The sequence below is a fragment of the Abrus precatorius genome, unplaced genomic scaffold (genome assembly GCF_003935025.1).
Source record: "Abrus precatorius isolate BTA unplaced genomic scaffold, Abrus_2018 Scaffold9, whole genome shotgun sequence".
In the NCBI taxonomy this organism is placed as follows: Eukaryota; Viridiplantae; Streptophyta; class Magnoliopsida; order Fabales; family Fabaceae; genus Abrus; species Abrus precatorius.
In genome coordinates, this window is record NW_020874439.1 from 9,128,262 (window position 1) to 9,135,647 (window position 7,386).

The following is a 7,386-nucleotide window of genomic DNA, read 5'->3' on the forward strand; positions in this document are numbered from 1 at the left end:
TTTATATCATAATGAATGAATAAGTAAGGAAAATGTAACGTTTTAACACTGAATTAAGTTCAAATATTATATTTAATTTCTATACATATATCATTTGTTTCAAAAGTTTTAGAATATTTTTCTTTACATACTTTTAAAATTTTTTGAGTATGAAGTCTAAATCTTCACAACTATCAAAAGACTTTCAATCCGAGAAAGAGGTTAGTGTTTAAAATGTTATAGAAGTATTTTTTATATTAACATATGAAATTATATTTATTTATTAGAATTTCATATTCTAACTATATGATTATTCAAAATTTTCAGATTGGAATATAAGTTCTAATGCTTTTGAAAATTTTTCTGAGAGAATTCAATTGCAAACACAGAAAACAATGCTTCTTAATGGAAAAATTCAGTCATTTTATGGACTTACAATTAGTTTCCAAAATATAAATCAAAATATGAAATCAATATAAATATTTTTTTATTAATATAATTATTTATTATGTTATATTCTTAAAATTATATTTTTTAATTTTAAAAAATATTTAAATCAGGTTCACTGAATATTGACCTTTTTTGTAGGATCAAGTAATGTATTAGATAATGTTTAAATTAGAAGAACATTCTAATGTAGCATCACTAAATTATATATATTTTAATTTTACGATACTATTCCAATATGTATGATATTGTTTGTAAATAAATTTGTTTATATAACAATACAAAAAAGAATATATTTTAATCTGCATACATTACCATATAATTTTTTTTTATGTATTTATACTGAAATTTTTATTATTATCATTTTTAATAAAATTATGATAGTAATAATTTATTTATTTATAAAATAAAATATTTGTTAATATCATCATTAAATTTTTTTAATTAATTTAAAGAATTTTAAAAAATTTCTACGTAAGTTGGTATTTATTTATTTATCTTTTAAAATTTATTACAATTATTACTATATGAAATTTATTTATTATATTATATTTTAAAATAAATAATAATATCTATGACAATATATATATATATATATATATATATTAAAAATTTACTTATTTATTTATTGGCCTTTTTTAAGATACAACATATTATTAGTTCTATTATTATCTTAATAAATATTATCATAATTTTATTAATTCTATTATTATTACATTGACAAATAATTATTTAAAATTATTTTATATTTTAAATTTTAAATTTATTTTAATTCTTGATTTTAATTAGAGATTAATTATAAAAATTTATTCATGCATATATTAGTATTAATATTATAAACTGTAGTGATATTTGCTTATTTATTTATTAATATATATTGATTATACACATATAAAGTTTTTCATAACTGCTCTTATAATTAATATTATATCATATAAATCATAAATTAAAAATATGCTTGCTTATTTATTAATAATTTTTTTAAAATTGTAGGTAATAAATCAAAACATATGAATTTAGGATACCCAAGTTACACCTGTGAATATTGCAGTAGTTCTATGTGGTATGTAGAAAGAGCCAATAAACAGCGACAGCCAAAAAAGCCTAAGTTTTCTCTTTGTTGTCAATAAGAAAAAGTTCAATTATCAATCCTTTAAGAACTACTGGATGCTTTAAAAAATCTTCTTAATTATGAAGGTGGTCATTGATCAGTGAAATTTAGACAAAATATTCGAGCATATAATTCTATTTTTGCTTTTACATCAATTGGAGCAAAAATTGACAACAAAATCAATTTAAGACTAGGGCCGTATTGTAACACCTTAATTTTAATTTCAATTTAATAAGAATTTCGTAAATTCAAATATCCAATTTTCATAAAATACTTCAAAATAAGGGAAGGGTTACAAATTAATATCAAATGACTACTACAGGACTAGTTCAATTACAACATTTTCAAGATAAATTCTATGTCCTATAGCAATCCATCCGTCCATTCATTGAGTCCGGTGCTGATCGTCTTGATTACCTGAAAAATGAATATAAGGGTGAGTACTCTACACTATCTAAAACACACATTCAACATAGAGTCTCACTTCCAGGACATTCACAATACATTCAACATACACAATCATAGGCAGCAATTCACACCCATAAGTACAATACATAAATTCATGCATACGCATACTAGCCACACTCACTATAGTACTGTGATCACAGATTTACATCATGAATGGTTGCCGGTTACCCCTGCCTCACGGATACCACGTGGGCGGTCATGAGTCGCTCAGCAAAGATAGTGGTCAGAGGTCTAGTCAGGAAAAGAGTGTGTGACCTATGGTGCACCCGTTCCACAGTCGGTGTCACCACCATTTCCTCTTCCCCAAGGTATTTCTTCCGTCCTCATCTCCCACATCTCTAGTGTATCGCTGAACCATTCACAGCACATTACAACGGCATTAATACGTCCCAGTCATACACATTTCAATATACGGCACATAGCCTACATTTAATAGTACACGGCACTAGGCCCATATTTCATTTTCACAGCACACACAACACATAGCCCACAATTCATTCATGCCACACAGCCCCTAGCCTATTTCCATTCATATTACACGGCCCTCGTGCCCACATTTTCATAATGTTCATTTAGATATACACACATGTATAAACGGAACAAGTGCCCACATCACATATCTCAGCAATTTTCTACCCTCTACTCAACCACATCACAATCTCACACAAAATATCAGCAAATCACACATAAAGGAGTAGGGTAGAGTCCCCCTTACCCTGAATTGAAGACCCACGTCCGAACTTAACTACAGAAATGCTCCCCACACGACTTTCGGCCTAAATACATGGAAGAATTCCATGAGAACCCCAAAAATCACCAAGAACAGAGAAAGGGAAGGAAAACGAAAACCTTAACCGTTTAAAACTCACCTCCAAGCGTTCCCCACACAAATCCGAGCTCCAATCTCGCTTCTGAACAGCTTTGTGGGCAATTAATTGGTGGAATAGGGCTTTGAGCATGAGAGGATCGAAGGGAGAGGGAGAAATAACTCTCCCTAAACCCTAACCCCCTTTAAATCCTTTTCTGGTTGCGACACCCCTCTCGCTACAACGAAAAAATCAGAGAAAACTGCACTCTATTTCTGCAGAATCTTGCTACAGTGAGACTGTACCCAGAAATGCACCTGAGACTGTCCCTTTCTCGCTGCAGCGAGAAGGCGACAGTTTTGGTCCTTCTTCCTAGGGCCCTCTCGCTACAGCGAGAACAGCCCAGTAACATGCCTTGCACTTAGGCACTTAGCCCATTTCAACCCAACCAGTCATGCATACACACACACACACACACACACATATATATATATATATATATATATATATATATACACACACACACATATATACATATTCACAACATATATATGAAAATACACACATGAATGTACATTTAGATTTATATAAATAATAATAATTAATATTACAAAATTAGGGGCGTTACACGTATGTTTTTAGAATTAGTGGTCAAAATTATCACAGGATTGGAGCACTCATACCAGAAGAAGGTCAACAACCAAAATTCTCACAACTTTATGTACATGATACAAAAAATGAAGTCCAAAATAGATTACATTCCTTCAATAATGGAGAAAATATTGACAACACATTTGTTCAAAGTTTGAAGGATATGTTGGACATGCATAATCCTATTGCACAGGTGTTTAGACTGGCAAGAGATAAATTAATTATCTTCATCTGATGATAAAAATGTATGAATCAAGTTGCTTGGTATTAGATCAATAGAATCTCGACAGTATAACAAGCCGACCTCAGCTGAAATTGCTGCACTTATTGTTGGAGATTTTGGCCAATCTAATGGAAGAAGAGATATAATAATAAAGCATCAAACAAATGGGTTACAAAGAATATCAGAGTTGCATCCTTCTTTCATGTCAATGCAATATCCGTTATTATTTCCATATGGTGAGGATGGATTTCACTTAGAAATTCAATATTCTTTTAATGATGGAAAAAATAGAACAAAAAGAAACAATTTGACAATGAGAGAATACTATGCATATCGAATACAACAGAGAAACTTTGAAGCAAAGACTCTTATTTCTATTGGTCGGTTATTCCAACAATATATTGTTGATGCATATACAACCATAGAAGAAGATCGACTACGATGGATTAGGCAAAATCAAACAATTTTACGCACAAAGTTGTACAAAAATGTTTGTGATGTAGTTGTTTGTGGGGATACAATAGCTGCTGCTACTAAAAAAGAATTGTATTGCCTTCTTCATTCATAGGTGGTCCACGATATATGGTCAAAAACTATCAAGATGCAATGGCCATATGTAGAATTACTTTTACTACCAATCCAAAGTGGCCCGAAATTCAGTATATGCTTGATCAAATTTCAGGACAACCAGCTAATGATAGGCCAGATGTTAAAACAAGATTTTTCAAGATGAAACTTGATCAACTAATGAAACACGTAGTGGATGGACAATACTTTGGTCAAGTTATATCAAGTAAAGAAAAGTATTATACTAATTTTTTAATTTATAAATTTAATCTTATTCTTACTAATTATTTATTATATTTTTTCCTTCTTTTAGCTATATACACCATTGAGTTTCAAAAAAGAGGTCTACCACATGCTCATATCCTAATATGGCTTCACCAAAATAATAAGTATCTAACACTACAAGACATAGATAAAATAATATCAGCAGAATTACCATCTCAAGTGGATGATCCAGTTGGATTCAATGTTGTTTCACAATTCATGATACATGGATCATATGGAACTACCAACAAAAATGCACCTTGCATGGTTGATAGCCTTTGCAACAAAAATTATCCTAAAAAGTTTACTGATGAAATGACCATAGATATGGATGGTTTTCCTACTTATAGAAGACGGGATGATGGCAGACATGTCAAAAAAGGAGATATCAACTTAGATAACAGGTTTGTTGTTCCATATAACTTAGATTTATTACTCACATTTTAGACATATCTAAATATTGAATGGTGCAATAAGTTCAAGGCTATAAAATATCTCTTCAAATATCTCCACAAAGGTCCAGATAGAGCAACCATGGTAATTGAAGAAAATATTTTTGTCCAAAATACAAACAATTCAATGCATATCACACAAGTTGATGAGATCAAAACTTATTTAGACTGCAGGTATGTAATTTTATAAATAAATTAATTTAATTAACCATTTAGTTAAAATCATTATATATTCTTTTTTTATGCTAATTTCTCTAATACCATAAATTTATATATTATTTTAAGTATTTATAATGAATTTATAATTATTAAGATTTAAAATATTTAAATTCACTATAGAATATATTACATAAACAAATTTACTATAATTGCATTAGATTACAATTTATTAAAATCATTTATAATATTTTAGATAACGTAACAATTGAAATTATAATTGATTCATATTTATTATCTTTAAATTATATTTAAAGAAAGTTTATTAGAATTTATGCTTATATAATCTTAATAATGGTAATAACAAACTATTACGAATGACAATTTAATAAATAATTACTAATATTTTATATATATAAAAATAATATTATTAAACTATATATTTATTACTTATTGTATATTTATTAAGTGTACAAAATTATATATAATTTTTATAAATAAGTATTACTAAATAAATAATAGCAGTTGTTATACGTATAAATTTTTAGTCAATAATTAAATTTTATATTGACTTTGATATTAAGTGTTATATATATTTTTTAAACAATAATGAACATATTTATTCTTTTTTATATACTCAGACTTTTATGATTTTATAAATATTATAATTATTGCTCATATTTCATATATGTGTCAGCATGTGAAGCAAGTTGGAGAATTTTTAACTTTGACATACATTATAGAAGTCCAGTTGTTATGAGATTGATCTTCCATTTATTAGAAGAAAATTCAGTTACTCTATAAGATTCAGAACATTTGCCAACAGTTATAAGAAGAGAAGGAATAAAACAAACCATGTTTACAGAATGGATGAAAATGAATTCTATAAATTCTGAAGCATGCATACTAACATATTCTGACTTTCCTACAAAATTTGTTTGGGATGATAGAAACAAAAAATGGAAACAAAGGCAGACTGGAAGAACAATTGGAAGAATTTATTATGCTCATCCAATATCTGGTGAAAGATATTACTTAAGAATTTTGTTAAATATTGTTCAAGGACCAAAAAGTTAAGAAGAAATTAGGACAGTTGGTGGAGTGACACATAAAACTTTCAAAGAAGCATGCTATGCTCTTGGCCTTCTAAATGATGATAAAGAGTGGAATGATGCATTGAATGAAGCAAGTCATTGGGCCTTACCTTCTCAGTTAAGAGAATTATTTGTTACAATTCTTCTTTTTGGTGAGGTTACAAATGTTAAGAAACTATAGGATAACAATTGGCAGACACTATATGATGATATTCTTTATAAAAAAAAGAAAGTTATTTTATCACTTTGGTTTGGAACTCACAGAACAACAAATCCAAACTTATTGTTTGATTGAAATTGACAAGATATTGATGAGAAATGGAAAGGTCCTCTCTGACTTCAATGGAATGCCTTTACCCGATAAATCAGCAGTAGAAGTGATGAACAATAGACTGATTAGAGAGGAACTTGATTATAATATTAAAGAGTTGAAATTGGAACACCTGAGATGCTACCCATTACTGAATGATCAACAAAGACAAATATACAATGAAGTTACTAATACGATCTCTGCTAATGTAGGTGAACTTTATTTTGTGTATGACCATGGAGGAACTGAAAAAACTTTTCTTTACAAGATTATCATTTCTAAATTAAGAAGTGAGAAAAGAATAGTACTTGTTGTTGCATTTTCGGGTACTCAACCACTTCCTTATACTTGATTTATATTTTTATTAATTATATATTTCTCATATTTAATACTTTTTATTATATTTCTCATATTAATTATATATTTTTATTATTAACTTTTGTACTTACACATGTAGTATTTTATTTTTGTTTTTCAAATTTTAAATTTTACAAATATAAAAATTTCAAATCTAATTAAATTTTCAAATCTAATTTTATTTTATTATATTAATATAAATTAAATTTTTCATTAATACTTACAATAAAAAAAATTATCTATAAAACTTATAAAAAAAAATTATTAAATAAAATAAGACAAAAAATATTATTTTATTAATATTACACACATAAAAATTCTAAATTTTAGTATTAGCATCATTAAAATTATTTTCTATTTGTCATAAAAATTATAAAAATATCCATTAAAAAATAATATTTCTTACATTTTAACGAATACTTTCATAAACTATTATATACATGATTTTATTTATGTTTCATTTATTCTTACTTTAAAATTTTATAAGTATTGCATCATTAT

General features: G+C 27.4%; 1 pseudogene; it reads left to right on the forward strand.

Moving 5' to 3' along the window:
* The first annotated feature begins 1,436 nt into the window (after window positions 1-1,436).
* On the forward strand, window positions 1,437-6,880 carry LOC113850748 (annotated as a pseudogene).
* The last annotated feature ends 506 nt before the right edge of the window (window positions 6,881-7,386 follow it).